Below are 25,319 nucleotides of genomic sequence, written 5' to 3' on the forward strand. Positions count from 1 at the left end.
GACCTCTGCCATCTCGAGTACTTCGACGTTAGGGATGAAAGCGCTCCAGTGAATGTTGAGGATGGAGCGGAGACAACGCTGGTGGAAGCGTTCTAGGAGCCGTAGGTGATGCCGGTAGAGGACCCATGATTTGGAGCCGAACAGGAGTGTGGGTATGACAATGGCTCTGTATACGCTTATCTTTGTGAGGTTTTTCAGTTGGTTGTTTTTCCAGACTCTCTTGTGTAGTCTTCCAAAGGCGCTATTTGCCTTGGCGAATACAGTGGCAATATTAGCCTATATGCTATATATTAGCCTTATACAGTCGCAATATTAGCCTATATACTGGACTGGAGATAAGAGAGTGCATTATGCTTTCAGGTAGTAACAGGTCACCCACCGCACCCCTCCCTTAACACCACTCCGCTGGCCTTGGTTACAGATTCAGAAAGAAATACATATTCTAGCATGTAAATTGACATCAGCTATTCTGTTTTTGATTAATTGAGGTATTCTCCAGCCTGACTGGGTTTCTCCTTCGCATACACCTGAGATGACTGAAGCTCACTGTGGGCAAAAGGTAAGACGTATTTCTGCCACTTGCATTGGATCAGTTTTTCTTTTGATTTCAAAGTAGCTACAGATCAAAATGACTGATTCATTGGTCAGGATCGTGGTCCTGTGCTAGCAGACCGAAATAGGTGGAGGTGTAAGTTATTAAACATGAGGTAAATTTGAGAAATATGCTGATGACAGAGATTTTCTAACAACTGTTCTTTATCACATACCTGAGCAAAGGACATCGACTGATCACTTCTGGGAATAAGAGAGGTTTAAAAGGAAGGGAGATGCCAATGCTCATCCCAAAACCATTTCCCAATTCCATCCAAAAATAAATGGAGCAAGGGCAGTAAATCCCAAATTTTTTTTTTAATCTTTTTCTCATCCTTCACCGAATAACAGGAGTTCTCCCTGTTTAGTTATTGGATGCATTTATTCCATCATCACCAAACCTCCTGCTTATTAGATACCGTATTCAGGACTGTATTCACTTTTGCATTCAGTGGTTTAAAGATCTATAAATCTGCGTTTGATATCACTTTAGTGAGTCTTTGTGACATCCAAACTTCCTTAGTATAAAAATGCTGATGAAGTTTCCATGTACAGTTGATATTGACACCATACATTGCACAATCCATCATGACCAAGACTTTGCATCCACATAGACTGCAGAAACCTTAATGTAGTTCCTGGCATGCTTAGGAATTTTATAAGCAGATAGCTAATTCTAATTGAAATATAAAAATAATTATTCATAATGGCACAAACAGAATACCCAATGGAGAAATGTTGAATACTGAATTTATTCCACTTGTGAGTAAGATCTTAATAATTCATTTGTGAATTTTACACTTGGGAATTATTAATTCTAACAGTTCCCCATTGAGTATCCTATATTTATAATACAGCTGCATATTTACATCTGTTTTGAATTTTCAAATATTTTCAGTAAATTTCAAAACAATGCATGGGGTGGGTAATGGTGTAAACCATTGCATCAAGCTTGATTTTTATTTTAAAAGAATGATTGGGTATATGATACTTGCTCCCAAAGGATACTATCCAGGATATGAAAGAACACACTATAGATTGAACACTTTTTGAATCCTCTTTGGCAGAGTCAGTATATCACCCCAGTTGAGTAATTGCCAAGTCAGTTCGAAGAACTGAGTCTGAATTTGAGGGACTTCTGTTAAGTTGTAACCATCAATTGTGTCAGATAGCAAGTTATTTGAAACGTAACCAGTATTTGGTGAATTGCGATGAGAAGGATCTTTTCGTGCTTACTTTTAATTTGGATTTAAAAGGTATACTTGGCTTTTTAAAAAAAAACTGGTTATTGAAATTTATTCGCCTTATATACTGTTGATGCCAAATATGAACCTTATGTGATAAAGAACAGTTGTTAGAAAATCTCTGTCATCAGCATATTTCTCAAATTTACCTCATGTTTAATAACTTACACCTCCACCTATTTCGGTCTGCTAGCACAGGACCACGATCCTGACCAATGAATCAGTCATTTTGATCTGTAGCTACTTTGAAATCAAAAGAAAACACTGATCCTTGATTTATTTTTATATTGCTATTATATATTTTCTGTGTGTATGTGTGTGTGTGAGACACACTGAAAATATTTGAAAATATATAATAGCAATAGGAAAATATGTCTCAGTATATATATATATATATGTACATGCATTACATACATATGTGTGTATATACATAACACCCTTTCATGACCTCAAGATGCCCAAAAGCATTTTAATAACTTGAACAGTAAGAATATGATCAGCCAATTTTCACACAGCACCCTCTAACACATACAGTTAATCTGCCTTTATGATATTGATTGAGCCATGAATACTAGCTAGCTAGCCCTACTCTTTTTTGAAACACTGCCATGGGATTTAGCATTCACCTAAAACCACAGTTTAACTATTTCAGTTGGAATAGAGCAAAGGCAAGATTATCTTACTAGCATGAGGTATGTTCACGCCCTCTTTATTAAAAAAAAAATGCAGGCATCTCTCACACTGCAAAACTCCCTCAGTCCTGCACAGGCGTGCTTGCCTAGAATTTTTTTGACAAAGTCTCAGGAGTAGGATACATGCACAAGCTTCTGACTTAAGCTCCTTTTACACTTGCGTCCCATTGAATCAGTGTCTCGGGATAGGAATGGCAATTTTTTGCTGTTCCCACTTGACTACTCTTAATTCCTCGGGGTTAAAACTGTTCTACCTTCTACCAGTGATCTCATGAAGCATCAAGTGATGGTGAACCTGCCCTAAATCCTGATCAATGTATTATGATCTTATATTTGAACAAAATTAATCATGCCTAATTATAACATAATTAAGCTTTATGTACAGCATAGTATGATCCATTCAGCCCCTGTTGTTGTTGTGCCGACCTATATAAACCTTTATAAGGGACCATGGGAAAAAGCTAGCAATAAATAGCAATATCGGACAATTTTTAAACAGCGTGGGAAAGTTGGTAACACTATCCTGCACAATTTATAAATACTGTGGAAAAAAGCAATGGTGGACCTGTCCTCCCAGAATGCCATGCAGCAGAGAAAGGGCTGTATGCACAGCTGCATGCACAGAGCACTCATGGAGGGGTTTCTCTGATGCTCAGCATTCTGGAAAGTCAGGTCTGCCATTGCTTTTTTCCACGGTTTTTATAAATAGTGTGCCACCAAATTTCCCATGCTGTTTAAAAATTGTCCACGATTGCTAATTATTATAATTTATATCTTCTCAATCTCCTCTTCCCTCCCCCCCCACCATGCAACTTTCTCATGGCAAAATTTATACCTTCATTTTAATCTTTTCTTCCTTCACATTCCTGCACTCATGCAAAAAATTTGGATCATTTCTGTCCATGAATGCAATTGCCTGATTGCAACGATGGCACCTACAGATGTCAAGGATTGCACTAGGAGTCAAGGCAGTCTATCCCCATGCCAACATTGAGACAATTTTCATTCCACACTAGACCCTTTTTAGGCCGATTGGCCGTTAATTCCTGGGACCACTTGCAAATATGAAAAGGGCTTTAGTTTGCTACCAAGTTGGACACAGCTGGCACGATTTAACAAAAGAGCATGTGCTCTAACCAACTGTAGATAAATTATGATTCATAAGGGGAAAGTGCAATGTGTCCATACTTGATGCCCAGAATGAACTCTTGGTGAATCAGTGTACCTCTTTACATACGTTCAATCAATGGAGTGAGGATTGTGCACAATACAAAATGAACTTCTGCCATAGTGCTACTGGCAATAAAAAAAGAAATTTCTCCAAAGACTGAGCAACACATGGAATTGACTTTTGTTAAAAGGAGGGAAATAACAGGCAAAAAGCACTAATGTTACTGAAGGATGAAGTGGGAAGATTGGATAGTTGCAGGACTTATTTAACTCATCGTTGCTCTTTTCTTTCAAATTAAATGCAGATTTTTAGAAAGAAAATGGGTTTAATTCTTCTGCACAAGTCAAGGATAGAAAAACTTTTCTTCATTTGTATTTGTTGCTAAAGGATGCAAATGTGATCATTAAAAATTATAATGGTTAATATTGGTGTATGTAAATGTGAAATATATCTTTCAAATTAATTTTTGAATCTTAGTAAAGTACTGTTACTTTAGTTGATTTTCTTTCCAAATGAACAGCTAATTAATTTCAAGACCTAGAAACATTTTCAAATGTGCATATTTTCAAGTTTCCGCTAAACTTTTACACAACTGTCACAATTCATTGGTCGAAATATCAGCCAGCTAATGTAACATAATCCAAGAATGCTTATGTATTTTCACTTGTCCATGCTGAAGACTATCATTTGAATCAATTCTTGAAATCTGTCCACATATGTTTCATATCTTTATTGAGTAAATTGGCATTATAAGTAAAGCAACGGAACAAACTCAACCTAAATATTAGAAGTCTTATATTTTTCTAACAAGAATTTAGAATATACAATCAGTTAATTTTCTCATTCATCATTAGTTTCATTAATGGAATGAAATCCCTCCCTTCATTTGAGCGACATGATTTATTTATATTTGTGCATTCCATTAAGATTTTGTTCCCTATCCAACCCAGCAATACTAGCAGATGCAAGCTTCATGATTGCAGAAAGGATAGAATGATGCATCAGAAAAATTAAGCAATATGGAAACAATTTTATTGTAGCAATCAAATTAGAAGGAAAGGGAAAAGGACTTTTTTTTTAGCCAAGAGAACTATAGGAGTATTATTTGACAGCTGAATCTTGGAAACTCAACTCTTTTTCAAATTGAACAGCTTATTTATATCAGGATTTAAAAAAAAAAATTCTTTCCTTGCTTTACTCCTTTATTGAAGACGTAGATTGTATTTTTGGATGGTTAAAGACTGATCTGAACAATAAATTGGACATTGGGCAGAAACCTCTACCACCAGACTATATTTCTTCTGAATTTGTCCAAGCCCTAAATAGCTTGGCTTTTTACTGCAAAAATTAAAATGCTACTTCAAAGTAATTCTGATCTACATGCAATTTGTGAATGTTAATGGCAGTATTATGCTACGTAATCTATCTTCATGTGTAACATGAACAGGGTTACAAAGGTCTCACCTTAATCCAGATGTTCAACCCCTTTTAAAGCTGTCAAAAATAAAATGGACAATTTTTAAAGTGTGATTTGATTATTTTTCTTGCTTTTCTTTTCTCCTCATTAAGCTTTTTGGGAGTATTAGTGCCAGTTCCGATATCTTTAACAGATATCATTATGGCTTTCTGATGCAGTATTCCCCAGACCTTTGTGAAAGAAATACAGGTTGGATTCTGAGTCAGTCAGAGGGTGTCACATACCCATATGGAAGGGACAATGTCTGGAGACATGGCAGTGTAGAAGGGCAACACTTGACAGCTAAAGTACCTTTGCAACTCTCCTGTCGAGCCTTTCCACAGCAGAAATAATGACTACCTCCCCATTTCACAGTGGACTTGTCAACCAACGCAGTGATGAGGGAGACTTGGATTTTATGATAATATTATTCATTTACTGTCACTAAATTGGGACATAGTAATTGACTGGAAAAAGCTATTGTTTAGTGCTGCATGCACAATGATGGCCAGGATCAGTAAATGATTCCTTTATACAACACCTTTTGTTATTTAAAATCATTTTTCACTAACAGTTTCTTAATTCTTAATTAAAGATTTTGCTCGTTAATATGAACACAGCAAGAAGACCTGTCATATTGTATTGTATTACAGTTGAATTTTTAAATTGTTTATACAGTCTTTTTAAACTTTAGCTGCATTAAGTAAGAATTTCGGTGCTAGTGTATATGACAATGAACATGTGGGGTTCTCACTACATGGAGTCCAACCAACCCCAGTGCAGTGTGAAACCTGACTGAGTTAATATTAATAGGTTCCTTTTTTAGGACTAAGTCAACTATGTTGACAATATGTGCATTTAAGACGGTACTGCAATAATGAAGGGAAATTCAAACAGTGCGCAATTGAAACAGGTTCCCTTGCATATAATCCCTTATCCTTTCCAGCAAAAGAGGCTGTTGTGCAACAAAGACAAGTGCAGCTTTAGTTGCAAATTCCCGAGAGTAAAATTTTAACCTTGGCGAAAGATCACAGGCTACACTAAGGTTCAAGGAATAAGACAGATTTATTGGCTCACAAAGAAATGACAATTACTGTAGTTATTGGATTTGCCATGTGGAAAGAGATTGAGCAAAAAAAAAAGCCAAAGGTCTCTAAAGTTTAAAATAATGAGAAACAATACATTGAAATTTGAAAAACTTTTACAGGACTCAACAGGCTGGATGCAGGAATGATAACTACCCAGCGGAGGAGTCTAGAGGATAGATTACTGAACATTAAGGGAATCAGGGGAAATGGATATAGTGCCGGAAAATGGTGTTGAGATAGATAAATCGTTGTATTTAATTTTTAATTTAAAAAAAACATTTTCCAATTGTTTTTACCTTTTAAAATGTTTAATTGATGTTTAATAGTTATCAAATATTGTTGCAACTTTTGGAACATCAACCTACAATCATAGATTGAAACAAAAACTTTGGGGGTGATTTCTGGAACATAAGGAGGAAACCATCTGAACCCATGTGTCTGATCCATCATTCATAAGATTATGACTGATCATTTATTTCACTGTCATTTTCTTAGACTAATCTCTTAATTTACAAAAATCTATTTCTCTTTACCTTGAATATACTCAATGAATGGAGCTCCTGTAGCTGCGCGCTCTACACACACACACACACACACACACACACACACACACACACACACACACACACACACACACACACACACACACACACACGAGTGCAGTCAGATATAGCTCTGCTTTATTGGGGCTGAAAGCCCAACTTTTATATCATTCGTATTCCCACCGTTTGCCCCTGTTTGCCTAATGACACCGCTCGCATAACAATAGCGGGTCTATTCTTACATGATGATGCCTTCTTCCCCGTGCGCTTCTCCCTCTCTGTTGGCTGTGCAGCGGGGCCAGCGCCAGGTTGGGGATGCCGGCCCCTATGCTGCCTTAGCCTCCCAACCACTGGTTCGCTTGCTGGGGCCAGTGCCACTGCACGGTCTGCTGGACCCTGGTTGTGCTCGCTGCCCGGAGTGCCAGCCCAATTGCCGCTACACTCCAAGATAATTCCAAACTATCTTGCCATCTGAGTGAATGGTTGACTTGGTGACTGACGGGTCGAGATGCACCAACCAAGTCTCCATATACTCTGCCAAGCACCTTGTGAATTCTGTACATTCCAATGAGATCACCTCTTTGTTCCTCTAAACTTAGCAGAGGGCATATGTAGGCTGCTTAAATGGTCTACCCCTATTGGAAGTACAGTATTTCCTTTCTTAGGATTTGTACACATTATTCTAGATGTGATTTCACCAACTGAAATATATACTGTAATGGGAGCATGATGTCTCTTTTACTCAAATTCACCTGCATGCTGCTTGTCTTTGAAATTGCTTGCTGAATCTGTATATTAATGTTTATATAGGAAGTACATCATTAAGCCAGAAAAGGTGCCGAAAAGATTCATTAAAATGTTGTCATAATTACTAAGCTTGCATTATAAGGAGAGGCTGGATAGGCTGGGACATTTTTCCCTGGAGCACAGGAACCTAAGGGAGGACCTCATGAAGGTTTATAAAATCATGAGGGTCCTAGAGAAGCTAAATAGTCATGGAGTTTTTTTTTCCTCCATGGAAGAGGAATCTAAATTGAAAGGTGAGAGGGGAAAGATTTAAAAGGAAACCAAGGAGCTCCATCTTCACATAGAGGGTGGTGGGTATATGGAATAAGCTGCCAGAAGAAGTGGTAGAAGTAGGGAGAATTGTGGCATACAAAAGATAGACAGGTGTGTGAATAGAAAAGGTTTAGAAGAATATGGACTAACTAGGCAAATGGGACTTAATTGGTCAACACAGACAGGTTGGGTTGTTTCCATGCCATAGAAATCTATGACTCCACGTGCAGACTCCTAGATTTCTTTGAATACTAAATAAACTTTGCTGGCTTTCAAATAATGTTGCAGTTGTTTTAGGGCAGAGTTTCCTCTGGTCTCCCTACATGATACCATATTATGTCATGAGAGGCCTTACCTCCATGCAGATTTGCATCACTTATAATTGGGATAGGACTTAACAGCAATTATTTGCCAAAGGTTAATCTGTACTTTCTACATATCTCAAGTCAAATGTTTTGGTTCAGTTCCTTCATATTTCACATTACATCATATATTTTGGTATGTAAGTTGGAACCCAATTTTTCATCTGCATTTTAATGTTTTTATCATATATCGGGTGTATAAGTTGACCTGCAAAAATTGCTATGATTCAGCTGTTGGGTGTTGGCTAAGGGTGGTTGTTAATCATGGAGGCTCCAGCTTAATGATGAAAGTATGAAGCGAGTTTTAAGTTAAAAGTAATAGAAATGGCCAAGAATTCCAGCCACTGCGCCACTGCAAGAAAATTTGATATATATGAGAAGATGGTAAGAGATTAGAGAAAGAAAGAAGAGACTTCAAGAAAAATACCAAAAAGGCAGTGTTCGATGAGAAGAGGAATCACTTGTTGGCCAGAGTTGGAAAATCACATCGCTGAATGGGTCAGTGAACAGAAGCAAGATTGTTACATTGTCCCCAAAATAAAATAAGAGTATTTGCACGGAAGTGGGCAAAGTTGCACCCAGAATGCAGTTAAGATTTTAAAGCTACAATAGGTTGGTGCAATCATTTCATGAACTGGAAAGGACCAGATTTACCATGGTGTTAAGGTGCATGGCCGATAGGACGAAGTTAAGACCTTTGGTGATCTTCATGCACAAACTTAAACCTGAGATAAAATTCCCAGCAGGTATTTTTGTCCATTTTCATGAAAAAGGAGGGCTGGATGAAAATCATGTAAAACTATGGATAGACAATGTGTGGAACAGGCAGCCAGGCAGTTTATGCAAGGAACAGAGTTTGCTGGTCTAGGATATGTTTTGCAGACACAACTGAGAACTCTAAAAATAGATTAGCACTACATAATACATGCCCTCTGTTAAGTTTGACGCTTCTATTGTAACCTCTCGATGACTGCTCGGAACAAACCATTCGAAGACCATGTATCTCTTGCACAATTGATGGTAAAAAAAAAAGATGATTTATTGTGGGATACTGATGGCGAAGCTGAAACCGCCTGATCAGATACAGACTGGGAGCCGTATGATGACTGTTTAAACAGTGAGAGTATGGATGTGCTTGCCGCCATCTTTGCCTCAGGTGAAGATGTGATTTTGAAGGATTCTAAAATCAAATCCATGCTGCTGAAGACTCAACTGCGCTGAGTGGGTCACGTCTCCAGAATGGAGGACCATTGCCTTCCCAAGATCGTGTTATATGGCGAGCTCTCCACTGGCCACCGAGACAGAGGCGCACCAAAGAAGAGGTACAAGGACTGCTTAAAGAAATCTCTTGGTGCCTGCCACATTGACCACCGCCAGTGGGCTGATATCGCCTCCAACTGTGCATCTTGGTGCCTCACAGTTCGGCGGGCAGCAACCTCCTTTGAAGAAGACACAGCCCACCTCACTGACAAAAGGCAAAGGAGGAAAAACCCAAAACCCAAAACCCAACCCCAACCCACCAATTTTCCCTTGCAACCGCTGCAACCGTGCACAAGCCTGCAGCAGGCGTGGACATACCCCTCAATAAATCTTCGTCCGTGAAGCCAAGTTAAAGAAAGAAAGAAAGAAATATGTTCTTTTTTTCACTAAAAATTTTGTTCTTATAGTCTGGTATCATGAAAATTTGTTCTAGTTGTTATTTGTTTGGCTTTTCAAGGATCGACTTATACCCCGAATCGGCATCCAGTGGTTTTTTGAGTTGAATTTAAAGTTTCAAAAGCATATCTGGTGTATAAGTCGACCCCCATTTTATTGGAGAGATTTTTAAGGGTTTCAAGATTCAACTTGTGCACCAAAATATACAACATTTTAGAATTGGATATGATATATCTACTTTGCGCTGCTGCAAGAACAACTTGCTTTAATATAGTGCCTTTGTCTGTTGAATTCAGTTTCACCAGACTTTCTTGATGCCACACTTGTTTGCATGCCATCTTGATGTCAAAGGCAATCATTCCCACTTCATCTCTGGAGTTCAGTACTTTTTAGTACATACTTGAACTAAGACTTTGCTGAGGTTTAGGGACAAACTGAATATGATTTCTTGCACCTTGAAGGATTGTGGCTAAATCCAAACTAGGTGTTGTTGCGCACGCAGTTGGAAATAATTGCCTCTTGATACCATTGTTGATGACAGCTTGCCGAGGATAATTCAAAGAAGGGCGATTGGGTAGTAATGAACCAAATTGTACTGTTCTGCTTTTTGTGAACAGGACAATACCTGACCCTTTTCCATATTGTTAAACACAAGCCTGAAGTACAAAATAATTAAGCTGTTCTCTATATAAAACACAGCCACTTGCGTCTTATACACAATCAACGAGAATTATGTGAACTGTTTTACCTCAACTGAAAAATGTAAGTGGTATTTAATAGTTGGTTGTTTTCATTGTGGAACTTGGGGAATAAGTCTGTGAGAAAACTTGACAACCGTCAAGTTGTAACGACACATAATGTGTCCTGAGCTGTAAAGTCTGTGTTAAAAAATTGAGTCTAAATATACTGGGTGCAACTTGTTTATAAAGACAGCAAAGAGTCTGTGCACTTGCCTGTCGATTTCTGCAAACTGAATCAAATGAAAACTCTTTAACTGTACAGCATCAACGAAGAAATCAAACAGCTACTGTTCTCTAAGTGGATCCCTTTCAAGAGCACTAGTGGGTTCTTTCAGATGCTGTTCATAAAATAGTAACAGTGGCAAACAAGCAGCATTCCACCCTGAATTAAGTTATGATCGAGGTCAATGCACTCCTTTATCTGATATTTCACTTTGTATGCACTAAAGCCCTCAACCCTCTGAATCTTACCTATCCACATAACCAACTAAATGGCTATTAAGTGTTGTCATTGTACATCCCACTACCACTTTCTCCAGTAGCCTTTTCCACATACTCACCACTCTCTGAGTGAAAAGGTTTCTCCACTGGACTCCTTTAAAGCTTTTCCCTTACTGACTCAATTTATGCCCTCTGGATTTAGATTCCACCACTCTGAGAGCAGAACTGTGACTACTCACCAGATCGATACCTCATGATTTTATATACCTCTATAAGGCACCCTCAATCTCAAAGCTATGAGAGAAAGCTATCCAGCTTCTCCTAACAACTCAAGCCTTCCATTCCCAGCAATCTGCTTGTGAATCTGCTACTTTCCAGCTTAATGAGATCCATCCTATTGCTAGAATTTGACACAGAACTCCAAATACAGACATACCAACATTTTGCACATCCCAACTCAATTCCTTGACCAATGAAGCCACTTTCTTTGAACTATGTACATACCCTAAGGTCTCTGTTCTATAACACTCTCCAGGACCCTGCCATTTATTATGTAGGTACTGGTCTGCTTTACAAAATGCAACACCTCATACTTGTCCATATTAAACTCCTTCTGCTAAATTGCAGGATCTACTAAATTGCTCTTGTCAATCCTTTAGATCACCTCCTCAATAGTCTCAATCAGATTTATGAGACGTGATCTCCCACCCCCTAAACTGACTGTCTCTAATCTGACCTTGCCTTTCACTCCAGTAACTTTCTGACTGTGGATGGATGATCGGCTCACTGGTTTTTAACCTATCTCCTCTTTTGATCTGCAGTCTGATAAAGAAATTGCATCTGGATTCCTCAGATCATACAAGGTGGGGAGTATCCATTTTCCGAATGATAGAAAATGACCAGAAGTGCTCCTTATTATTATGCTTCCCCTGTGAAAAAAATTATTTCCTGGAACTCAGATGCCAAAAGAGATGTATTGAATATTATTTTCAAATCCCATGATCTTTCCTATAACCCTACACAAGTTATATTCTCTCAAGTGCATATCCAATTCTATTTTGAAATAGAAATCCTATTCTATCTTGATTGCCTCTGTTTCCACCACACCAAAAGAACAAAGCTATTCTCTTTACATGTTCTGCCTGCTTTGAAATTAATATTAAAGACATACGAGGCACAGAGACAAGAGCTGGGAATATCTCAGCAGTTTGGAATATTTGAAAATAATATTGATAATTATAGAATTGCTCAACCACACTTCAATGTGTGTTGAAGAGCAGGACTAGTGCATGAACAGGACACATGTAGCAGTGTTTTTCGAAGAGCTGAGTTGATAGGAGGGAAAAATGGGATTTTGAGTGGGGTAGACAAGATAAGAGGTACTAAATGTGCATATTAGGAATCAGCAGAAGATGAGCCGAGGCAGGAATGTAGCTGAGTATCAAGGCCAAAATGGTCTTACAGTATGTTTAATGCTTCCTCTCCCTATCCCAACCACTGCTACTTGGGTCAGCTATCAAGCAGCATTTGAGTTGCCCTGTTATCCTTGGTACATTTGGTCAATAAAACGGAAAATAGCTCAAAATCACTCATGAAAAGTCTTCAGGAGACTGAATCCTTGGAAACTATCCTGCTCAGACAGTGCACCTGGCAGTGGACCTTAAAGCCTGCATGAACCATCTGACTGGAGTTTGCACAGACATTTTCAACCTCTTGCTGCTACATTCTGAGGTCCCTCCCTGTTTCACAAGGATCATTGGTGGAGTGGTGGACCAGGAAGAGCAAAGTGATCTTCATCAACAACTTTCAGCCAATGCACTGACATCTAACAAGATGAAGAACTTTGAGGGGTTGGTAATGGAACAAATAAACTTCTGTCTCAGGAAGGAAGGGCTGGTCCCCCATTCTGCAATAGATCATCTGGAATATAAAAACTCAGGATTAGATGTGATGTCATGTATGTATGTACTCTGCCAATAAATCTCAACATTGAACTTTGTTCAATACCATCACTTCAACAAAATTAGTAATGAAATACAGGGGTCTGGGACTTGGTTCATTTCTTTGCAACTGCATCTTCGATTTTCACATCGGTAGATCCCAATCAGTACATCACTTCCTTCACGCTGACTGTCAACACAAAGCCACCTCAAGGCAACATGCTCAGTCACCTGCTCTACTCCCTTTGCACTGTAGATTATATAGCCAGGTTGGGCTCCAACTTAATCGATAAATTTGCTGATAGCATGCCATTGTAGGCCAAATAACAGGAAATGGTGGGCCAGAATAGTGAATAGAGATTAGTTGTGTGGTCCCTGAACAACAATCTTGCTCTCAATGTCAGCAAGACCAAAGAATTTATTGTGATCTTCAGGACGAGAAAGCTGACAGACCATGCACCTCTCCTCAATGATGAGATGACGGTAGAGAGTGTACCTTTAGGTTCCTGGCAGTTTATATATCAGAGGACCTCTCCTGGACTCAGAACATTGAGGCAGCTGTGAAGAAGCTACACTAGTGCCTCTATTTTCTAAGGAGATTTAGCATGTCGTCTACAGGAAACTGGTTACAACACAGCATAGCTTGGAAACTGCAACTGAATAGTTATTTATCCATCCTCTCCTGTTTCTTATCTCTTTTTCTATCTTGGCATATTGTGGTAATTTACACCATTTATAGTTGGTGTATATCACATACCTGTTTGACTACAGCAAGTGAAACATTTTGTGCATCTGTACATTGCACTTGTGCATAGAACATAAATTCTTATCATTAAGTACATATCTGCTGACACATTGCTAGCAATCTTAATGTTCATTCAGTTTTTCTCTCATCAGGTAGATGGACTGGTAAAGAAGGCATTCTTACCTCCATAGGTCGGGGCATAGAATATACAAGTTGGGATGTTGCAACTTTATAAAACTCTGGTTACACCACACTTGAGGTACTGCATGAGCTCTGGACTGGTCGCAATATTGTGGGAGGGATATGCTTGTGTTGGGGACGGTGCACAGAGGTTTCAGAATCAGAATTTATTGTCGTGAACTTGTCACAAAATTCATTGTTTTGTGGCAGCATTACAAGTGCAAATATTGCTGTAAATTACATTATGAAAAATAAGTTGGAGCAAACAAAGAAAAAGTGAGACAGTGTTTGTGGTCAATTGTGCATTCAGAAATCTGATGGCAGAGGAGAAGTTGTTGTTTTTGTACCAGAGTTTTGCCAGTGTATTGGTTGGATCAGTGAACTTCAGCTATGGAGAGTGATTGGATAGGCTAGCCTTGAATTTTGCTTACGTGTAGAGTTGTAGACACAAATAGGAGAGATAGAATGTTTTCCCCTTGACCTGGCTACCAAAAACAAGAGGGTGTTAAGGTTGAAGCTTGACATTAGGAACTCATTGCTGGAGGAGGTGGTGGATTCAGATTGAATCACTCTGTTTAAGAGATATTTAGATTGGCACAGAAATAGGCAAGGCATTGACGGATACAGGCCTAGTGCAGGCAAATGGATTGGGTTCGGATGGGCGAAAAGTTTTCTGTGCTGTACAACTCTTAAGATCTGCGGAGTAGACGGACCATTTTCTGAAAATGAATGAGTCATTGGTTGACCAAATAATTAGTCTCCAATGTGTCTGGTCCATGACACTTCCCAGTAGAAGATGCACGAGAGACTGCAGATGCTAGAATCTGAGGCCAAATGCAATCTACTGGAGGAACTCAAGGGCCAAGCAGCAATACTGAGGGGAAAAAAATGGTTAACTTCTTGAGCCAAAACTCTTCATCAAGAATTAATGAACTTCATCACCTGATGATGAGTTTTGGGTTGATTGTTCCCAATAGCTTGTCTGCAGTACCAAAGCTCTGTAAGGAGCTAATACACTTCCATTGGAGCTTTGACAGATAAAAATGCAACGAAAATGGGAATATCCAGTAAGCAATAGTTTGTTGTGACTTGTAAAAGTCATTAATGGGCTATGAAATCTGTGTAGTGTTTGTGGGGATGGTAAACTGTAAATTACTGTGAAATGACCAGTGGTCCAGCACACTCAAGATGATATCAGAAAGGGTAAAAACAAATTGATTTTCTTACTATATTTGATCATGGCTGTAAAGCTGCCAATGTAGTTTTATTTGGTAACTTGCCAATGGTGGAGTTGGGAAAGACATTGAAAAATTCTGAAAGAATAATGGTTTTTTGGAAGCTTCTCCTGCCTCTCCTTACAGGTGACCTTCAAGGCACAATGTCCAGTCACAACATTGGATGTACAGGCACAATTCTGAATGGTTGTGACATGTTGAGAATAGTTGGAATCCCCAATGCACATGCACATAAGAACTTATGACCTCCATGATAAGCAGCCAATCAGGGTACCAACAGATTGGCAGTAAATTGGCTCCACTTTGATTGCTGCAGACCCTTTCAGGGTGATTATTTTCTGGGGAATATTGGACATTTTCTGAGTATTGCCACTGTGGTTCTCAAATATTAGAAGATGCCTCCTCAGACAGATCAGTAATTGCAAGCTCCAGTCTCCCATCTCCATCTAAATCGTAATCTTAACAGCATGAAAATACTAGGGGTAAAATAATTTACCACTTTCAAATATAAATCTTCTATAATCAAGTGGGGTTTTGATTCTCTGTAAAACTAAGCAAGCAACAAATATCAGGTATATAGCATCAGAATTAAAACCAACCTAACTCCCAGTCAGCTGATATTTATAACAATTTAATTAAAATGTGGTATATTTTGATGCAGTTCAGTGATGTATGCAAAATACAAGTTCAGAACTACAGCAGAACATCTTGTCAGTGTCCCTGGTTCCTCATTTTAGCACCAACTGCTGGTTTTCCAGCCTGGCTTCTTTTATTTGCCCAACTAAGTGACAGAAAGATCACTAGCTTGTTCACCAATGCATACTGTCTTGGGCTGTGTACTCTCTTCCATACATTGATGCAGAATGAGGACCCACGAGGAGCGGAGATAAAGCGGTCCCACGGAGTCCAACTGCCCAGTCAACTGGCGTCAGCTCCGCACAGGCTTTGAATGGCCTGTTAAAGGAGCCAACGGTAGTTTTATTTAATATGCACCTATGATTGGCAGCAGCCATGAGGGTTTGCATACTCCAGAGGAGCAAAGGACTGGTGCAGGGCACCAGAAAATGAGGAGACCCTCTCCCGTCTGAGAAGGAGAAGCAGAGGAGATGACCCACAGGTCAGTGACCATATCGGTGGACCAGTGAGGGGGCTGCTGACAACTTAAGGAAAGGAACCCACAGGAGGATGTGGGCTGCTGGAGACTGGCTCGAAAATGGCTGAAGAGGTACCAGGTATCAGAACCAGGATGCAAGGGGTTGCCAAAGGCGCTGAAGGTTTCCTAATCATGTCAGAGGTTTGGATCTGGAGCTCAGGCTACCAATGGTTTGAATTGAACACTATGTGGCTGTGGAGGCTGTGGAAGCACTGGAGGCGAATCTATGGACACTCGTTGACCCTGGGGGGGGCTCTCTTTTGCTTCAGGCAATTTTTGCCGATGGTGAATCTGTCTGCCTTACAGCAAGCAAAAGCAATTTCATGTAATATGACACTGTTTTATTACAGATCCAGCTGCGGTGGGTGGGTCACATCTCCAGAATGGAGGACCATCGCCTTCCCAAGATTGTGTTATATGGCGAGCTCTCCACTGGCCACCGTGACAGAGGTGCACCAAAGAAAAGGTACAAGGACTGCCTAAAGAAATCTCTTGGTGCCTGCCACATTGACCACCGCCAGTGGGCTGATATCGCCTCAAACCATGCATCTTGGCGCCTCACAGTTTGGCGGGCAGCAACCTCCTTTGAAGAAGACCGCAGAGCCCACCTCACTGACAAAAGGCAAAGGAGGAAAAACCCAACACCCAACCCCAACCAACCAATTTTCCCCTGCAACCGTGTCTGCCTGTCCCGCATCGGACTTGTCAGCCACCAACGAGCCTGCAGCTGACGTGGACATTTTACCCCCTCCATAAATCTTCGTCCGCGAAGCCAAGCCAAAGAAAAATTACAATGACGATAAATTGAATCTTGAATCTAATCCATCTTAAATGGGATTTTTCCCATGATCAGCAACCATCATATGTTCATCTGAAAAGAGGATGGTTCAGCAAAATACCAGCATTTTATCGCACCCAAGAAACCACGTTCCAGGTCGAGCAAGAACACTCATAAGAGAACTGAGAGATCGAAAGAGCAAAGAAATTGTACTGTGTCACAGCAGTTATACTAGCGGATACAGTGACAGGTTTTTATCTGTTAAGTGGATTTTGCAGAATTATCAGGAATTTGAAAAAAAAATCACTTTAAATTGCCTTCATTCTAATTATTATTTTTCTAATTAATCTTTCTTGAGGCTTTGTCTGAAAGTGCCAAAAGCATTTTATATTAAATTTCTCGCAAAGCTCCTGACTACATTGTAGCATATGTTATGAAAGAGGAAGATTTACTGCAGAGATTTTCAAGAAGCAGGATTTGGCAAAACAAAAGCTGTGGTCCAGATTTGTACATGTTAAATTGAAGCAGTTAAAACCAACTAATATTCAAGACATTGTAATTTGTGGCCAGCAAATTCTAGTGCACACAAATGACCATCCCAGGTATGCCAATGGGCAGTTTTGTTGTGCAAATTTCAGCAATTTTTAAATAGGTGAGGCTGCAAGCGATCTCAAAGATTGAGGAAGGACACTGGGAGTGGATAGAGAGAGATTTGCAATCAAGATTGGGGCAGGGCTAAGTAAGATTAGGGCCTCAGATGTGAAATGTTAGGGAGATAAACTGTGGAGGTCTAAGGTGAGGTCCTGGGCCTTTCGTTGTGTGGTAAGCAAGACAGGCTGGTGAAGACCCAGGACCAACATTACTGGGGTCCCAATGCAGCCAGGAATTATGGAGAGCTAGTTTCCTTGGGAGTGCATTTCCCTGCAAATTCTCCAAAAGAAGCATTGAATGGCGATGGGGATCATCCTTTGCAAAACCTGAATGGAAATTTTATCAGTGTGCAATTGAGATTTTTAGAATGATGCATAAAAATCCAGGAGAAAAAAGCACTTTGTAGTATTCCAATGCCGTAATATTAGTAAAAGCTGTGTACAACCACATTGTTAGGCAGGCTTGCATATTGTAGCACAGTAAAACCCTTGGATCAGAGATTCAAGCAATCAGCACCCTCAAGCAACTGACAAAAAAAGGAAAATAAATTTTTAAAATTAAAATAAATTCTAAAATAATAGGTAAAAATGCATAAATTAAAAATTATAAAAGTAAATGTAGCACATAAACCTTTGGTGGAGATGGGAGCAAATATTCAGCCAGCAGAGAGCCTTGGTTACATTTTGCTCATAGCAGCTGTTTGAATAAAGTTGTGTGAAACAACAATGGTGTCGCCCAAGTTGAAGAGTTGGTTGATGGGTGACTCTCTTAAAGTACCTGCTTAGTAATTGTCAAAGGATTTATCTGTAAATTTGGGGGGGTTGGGGGGAATTAATTGTCTATAATGCTTTTGTTTGTCTTTCAGGTGGCTTTGTGGAGAGGGAGGAACCTGCAGATACAGCGATGATTAAATGTTTTTGAAAAAAGTGACTGAAAATAAAGTAAAATTCTTTAGAGTTTCTATATTTGTGCAAGTGAAGTGTGTTCATTGTAAGTACAGTGTATTATTTTTATCTATTAAACTGTTTATTCTTTACTCAGGTATTTTAGTTAGGCATTGTTTTCTTCTTTGGCTTGGCTTCGCGGACGAAGATTTATGGAGGGGGTAAAAAAGTCCACGTCAGCTGCAGGCTCGTTTGTGGCTGACAAGTCCGATGCGGGACAGGCAGACACGATTGCAGCGGTTGCAAGGGAAAATTGGTTGGTTGGGGTTGGGTGTTGGGTTTTTCCTCCTTTGCCTTTTGTCAGTGAGGTGGGGTGGGCATTGTAAGTAACTGGAAAATAGACTTATCCGGCATCTACCAATCCCTATAGTTGCCGGATACTGTATTTTTAAATTTTAGTGATAAATATTGGGCTTTAAAAAGTAACTATTATATACACAAAGATGTACTTTTTCCAATTCCACTCGATGTAAGATCTGATGCTGAATGGATCTCTATGTATGGGGGTGGTGGTGGGGGGGAGGGAGGGAGGGGGAGGGAGGGAGATGTTACTATGTATAATTTTTGAAAAAAAAAATCAAAAATGTTAAAAAAAATATTGGCTTTAAAGAAAAGTTGGAAATATATTCTGTTAAAACAAGTTTCTTACACAATCTGAATCTAATGTTGTTTTTATTTCTTGATTTATGGGAGAAAGCTGTAATATGTCTGAAGCCTTCATGTTGGCTGTGCGCTGCATAGGCTTTAATCTGCCGACTAATTTTTCAATAGGAAGAATTGTAAAAAAAATCAACACTTCTGCTTTTCCCTCCCACTTTTGCCAGCATGATGGAACCCGTAAGAAACTCCCACACCAACTAATCCATGACCTCTCAGCAGGGGAAGAGTGTTAACTATTCTATCCAAACTTCACACCCTCAGATTGCATTAGGATGGCTTTGATTCTTTGATTTCTGGTTTTCTTGTTTTTAAAGCTTGCATAATGACATCCCATATTGTATAGCAGTGATATTAAGCAGCACCATGTTCAAATTTGCTCCAATACTGAAGTTCAGAAAGGCAATTTACACTAATTACTGGTATTCCAGCCTTATGCTTGTTCAGCAGTGTTGAGTCCAATAACCTTTTTTGGACGTTATTGGTCTTGTAAAACGTGAATGCATTAATGATGCTGTGGTGCAGGGGTATTAATTGAGTAACAACAAATAAATTAATAATTTTCAAGTTCAAAACATTAACGATACTCTTGAAATAATTTGCCCATTCTAAAGAATATTTTATTCAATGAGACCTCTTTTCTGTTACAGGAAAATAATTTTGCATCAATATGGGATCATTTCAGAAAATGTACACAATTCAAGTGAGTGCTGCATCTCTCTGGTAATTCAATTTCTTGTATTTGATGTTGTCAAAACAGGCTTGGCATATTGTTTTCTAACATTGATGTTCATGTAATATTTTATCTGGACTAAATGTGACAGACTATTCAAACTGATTGCAATGCAATTGGATGGCTAGGTGAATAGATATAGGCAACTAAAAAAATTATAAGCTGGAGTGGTTTAACGTCAGTACTCTATTTTTTTCCCCCAAAGCCACTCATCTACATGACATGTTACGCAAACAGATGTTTCTCCTCATGAGGTTGTCTTACTGAGCATGTGTAGTTAGAGATTTGTGAGCATTGATGTTAATTAAAAGGTGAGTCCATGAGCCACAATATGTCCCACACAAATGCTGATATTCACAGATTCTGTGTGTGGGTAACAATGATGAGTCTTTGGCTTGGCTTCGCGGACGAAGATTTATGGAGGGGGTAAATGTCCACGTCAGCTGCAGGCTCGTTTGTGGCTGACAAGTCCGATGCGGGACAGGCAGACATGGTTGTAGCGGTTGCAGGGGAAAATTGGTGGGTTGGGGTTGGGTGTTGGGTTTTTCCTCCTTTGTCTTTTGTCAGTGAGGTGGGCTCTGCGGTCTTCTTCAAAGGAGGTTGCTGCCCGCCGAACTGTGAGGCGCCAAGATGCACGTTTGGTGGCGATATCAGCCCACTGGCGGTGGTCAATGTGGCAGGCACCAAGAGATTTCTTTAGGCAGTCCTTGTACCACTTCTTTGGTGCACCTCTGTCACGGTGGCCAGTGGAGAGCTCGCCATATAACACGATCTTGGGAAGCCGATGGTCCTCCATTCTGGAGACGTGATCCACCCAGAGCAGCTGGATCTTCAGCAGCGTGGACTTGATGCTGTCGACCTCTGCCATCTCGAGTACTTCGACGTTAGGGATGAAGGCGCTCCAATGAATGTTGAGGATGAATAATATTTCCTAATAAAAGCTTTTGCAAGTAAAGATTTTGAATAGTATTTATTAGCCTAGAAATTGTTCGGCAGCAAGAAAGACATAGCAAACTTGCCACACACTGATCCAACACCTGTACCGAGCATGAGTTTCCCTCTGCATTCTCGGGTTGTCCCTAAAGTCCAATGCATCGTGTGGAGTCAAATCAGCGTTGGTCTTCTTCTCCGTACAAAAGGCATTGTGGAGCTAGTGGAGGGCCTCAAATAGATGCTATATTGTCCAATTGGTCATGGGCATGATACAATATCAAGAAAATGGGTTGGAAAAGGCAGAGCTTCATCTTAATGGTGAGGGAGACCAGGATTCAAGCAACCAGCAAAAAAAAGCAGAAAATAAATAGGTAAAAAATACAGGATTAAATTTGGTGCGTCTTGCCATTTGTTCGCTAATCACACAATACGCAATCTCAAGCAACTAAAAAGTTCTTATCCAGCATCTACCAATCCCCTTTGGTGCCAGATTCCAACGGTTTTACTGAATATCATTATCAAAAGTTGCACAAGAAATACCCACACCCTCTTATCCATGATTCTCTGCAGTAAAGAGTAATAATTACACACACTCAGATTACATAACACTGGCTTGCTCTTCTGGTTCATGATTTGAAGGCTTAGCTGCCTGTTGTGCTTGACATCTGTTAAGATCAAGGAATCCTCTGATCAGTAGGTAGCAAAACTGTATGTTTTACTGGCCTGCGGACACTCTTATTTGAGATGCAGTTGAACTCTGGCACCAATTCTGTAGCATGTGGATATGGAATTTGTGGTCTGCCAGGATACAAAAGATGAGGGAGCTCAGAAGATTTCAAGGCAAGGTTGCCTACAAATTACCATTGATAATGTGCCCTCAGCAGGGTACAGACAACTTGCTGCAGGTTTGGATGTTTGTAATACTTTTATATCATATTTCAAGATCAATAAAATGACAGGCATCTCAAACTGTTTCACAATAGGCCTTGCTCTCTATTATTGGAAATGCTCTCCAGTATCTGGAAGAGTGGTGTTTTAATATTGCATTTCCCTTTAAGGGCTGGTTGGCTAGGTGGCAGTTGTTAATTTAAATGGAAGCAAGAACTTCCATTGGATCAATGGAGTCACACTTTGCAAAACTGAGTGTTTGCCAACATCCCTCTTCTGGTGACATTACAACTGAAGGTTGTTTCTTTATGGGTCTTTTAAAAATGATGTTAAGATGAAACATAATGCTCTTCTTATGCCAATGAAATTGGCCACACAGAATACAAACACAGATGATATTTTTAAAGATAACAAATAGCTCTGTGAACATGACATCAAAATTTTTTGGGACAGGGCATGAAAATTGAGCTCAATAAAAGTGTTTTGTTCTTTTCTAGTCAGCCTTAATTATGCCTAATTTGGGGTTTTTTTGTGCCTAGCTGCATTTTTCCCTCTAAAAGACATTATCTTATTGGATAAACTCACTTAAATTATTTGCTGCACTGGCTTTGCTAACTGAGTCTATATAAATTCTTCATTTCCATAGAACCACAGAATGCTACAGCACAGAAAACAGGCCATTCAGCCCTTCTGGTTTGTGCTGACCATTGTTCAGCTGGTCCCAATAACCTGATCCAATTCCATAACCCTCCAGACCTCTCCCATCCATCTATCCAATTTATTCTTAAAACACGAGATCGAGCCCACATTCACCACATCTGAGTGAAGAAGTTCCCCCTAATGTTCCCCCTAAACCTTTCTCCTTTCATCCTAAAGCCATGTCCTCTCATATTTCTCTCTCTTAATCTCAGTGGAAAGAGCCTATTTGCATTTACTCTGTCTATACCCCTCATAATTTTGTATATCAAATCTCCCCTTTTTCTTCTTCATTCCAAGGAATGAAGTCCTAACCTGTTTAATCTCTCCCTGTAAGTCAACTCTTGAAGACCCAGCAACATCCTAGTAAATCTTCTCTGCACGCTTTCAATCATTTTGATCTCCTTCCTGTAGCTAGGCAACCAGAACTGGACACAATATTCCAAATTTGGCCTCATCAATATCTTATATAACTTCAACATAACATCCCAACTCCAATACTCAGTACTTTGGTTTTTAAAGGCCAAGATGCCAAAAGCTTTCCTTACAACCTTGTCGACCTGTGACGCCACCTTCAGGGAACAATGTACCCCATGTCTCTTTGCTCCTCCACACTCCTCAGTGCCCTACCATTTACAGTGAACATCCTTTCTTGATTTGCTCTTCCAAAATGCAATACCTCACTCTTGTCTGCATTAAACTTCATCATCCACTCTCTGGCCCATTCTCCTTCTAATGTCCTTTTAGACCAGTGGTTTTCAACTGCCCCCTAAACTTGCATTTCATTTTAATCAATCCCTAGGCCATAAGTGCTCTGTGATTAGTAAGGGATGGCTTAAGGTAGAATGTGAGTGGGAAGGTAAGGTTGCGAACCACTGTTCTGGACCCAATTGTTACGGACATATTTTTCTTGAGAAAAATGGTCATGATACACTATCAATTACACCAAAAGGCTGGAGTTGTAGAACAACAGGCTTTTAATACCATAAGACTGGACAGATGCTTCTATTCTGGCCTGGTTCCAGGAGTTGCACTCTTTATGAAAAAAATGGACACCTATTGAGATTGAATTAATTAAGAACTGTGAGGAAGTATTCCATTACTTTTTTTTTCTCATTTTTTTCTCTTTAAGAGCAATAAATGTTGCAGTCAAAAATCTGTCCATCACTCATTCACCTATGACTGAATTCTATATCCATTTCTAAAATGTGCTGGCGACCTGTTAACAGTGATCAGACCATAATTAGCATCCAAATTTTTATTTTAATGAGTAGGTACAATAATTTCTGTTGGAGAATACTAAGCAATGTATTAAAAACTTTAAATCTTTGAGATATTCAGGAACTCTTAAATTAATATCAAATTTCAATACCAAGTTTAGTTTAGCAATCCCATGATCCCAGTACCAGGTACATAATCAGGAAATTAAACAAGAAATTCTGCAGATGCTGTGATTGGAGTTTAATACACAGAAATGCTGGAGAAACTCAGCAGGCCACAGTGTTCTTTATAGCAAAGATTGGGTTATGGCAATGTTTCAGGCCTGAACTCTTGGTTATGTCTATTTGCCATAAAGAATGCTGCAGACTGATTTTCTCCAGCACTTTGGTCTGTTCAACATAATCAGAGAACTGGAGAGTTGGTATGACTTGTTGTAGCTCCATTGCAACTTGTGTTACCAACTAGTGAGACCTTCTGATGAGAGAAGAGGATTGCTAAATTTATCCTGTAAATTATTCAATTATAAATGCAATAAACCACATTTCCATGATTCTTCAATTAATTTGAAACTAACACCTTTATTTTACTTTTAGATTGTCGATTGTATGACAACTATAATTATAAAGGTATCAAATGCAGCCCAATGATTATAATGGACGAAAGCATAATTCATTCACACAATGTTCTCCACACTTCTTTAATAGTGATGTTATCCAACTTAATTCAAGTCACCAACACTGTTAAGGGACCAACAGAGAAATGTCAGAGAAATGTATTATTATTGCCATCTGTAATGTGTGGCATATAACATTGGATCAGTAGATAATAGCAAAGGCCAAGCTCTTGTAAGGCTTTAGATTCCTAGTCGATACTGAGAACACTGACCTCAGAGAAGGCAATGGTTTTATCATTATAATCGACCTTATTATCTATTGACTGAATAGAAAAATGTGATGATACTTCTAACAGCGATCCAGTGATCTCTTCTGGAATGGTCATGCATGAACAGTGGATGACAACATACTATAAAGACTAGTACATGAATAGAGACTAATACATGAAATATTCCAAGAATATAAAATTGAGTTGCAAATCATGTCTGAGAGAGAGAGCAAGAGAGAGAGAAAGAGAGAGAGAGAGAGCCTCACTCACAAAATGGGATAACTGAAACTCAGGTAACCCACCTGCAAATCTGTAAACTCTCCCAGTCTGAATCAGAACCAGAATTTATTATCATGAACATGTCATGAAATGTGTTGTTTTGTGGCAGCGTCACAGTGCGAATGTTGATATAAATCACATTTCAAAAATAAATAAATAGTGGAAGAAAATAGGATAAAGTGAGGCAGTGTCTGTGGTTCATTGTCCATTCAGAAATATGAAAGCAGAGGGGGAAGAAGCTGTCCTTGTGCCATTGAGTGCTCATCTTCAGGCTTCTATACCTTTTTTCCTGATGATAGCAGTGTGAGGAGGGCATGGCCTGGGTGCTGGGAGCCCTTGAGGATAGAGGCATCTTTCTTAAG

The 25,319-nt window shown here is 39.4% G+C and overlaps 1 long non-coding RNA gene across 1 annotated transcript in view; it reads left to right on the forward strand.

Annotated features, from left to right (window-relative positions):
- The window catches only part of LOC138743899 (uncharacterized), a 116,702-nt gene that overhangs the window by 78,233 nt on the left and 13,150 nt on the right, over nucleotides 1-25,319 (forward strand). Inside the window, exons 4-5 of the long non-coding RNA XR_011345103.1 lie at nucleotides 18,590-18,714; nucleotides 19,976-20,028. This is a non-coding gene — a long non-coding RNA (uncharacterized lncRNA). The remainder of the gene's footprint in view (nucleotides 1-18,589; nucleotides 18,715-19,975; nucleotides 20,029-25,319) is intronic.

This window comes from Narcine bancroftii, chromosome 10, assembly GCF_036971445.1.
Source record: "Narcine bancroftii isolate sNarBan1 chromosome 10, sNarBan1.hap1, whole genome shotgun sequence".
Classification (NCBI taxonomy): domain Eukaryota; kingdom Metazoa; phylum Chordata; class Chondrichthyes; order Torpediniformes; family Narcinidae; genus Narcine; species Narcine bancroftii.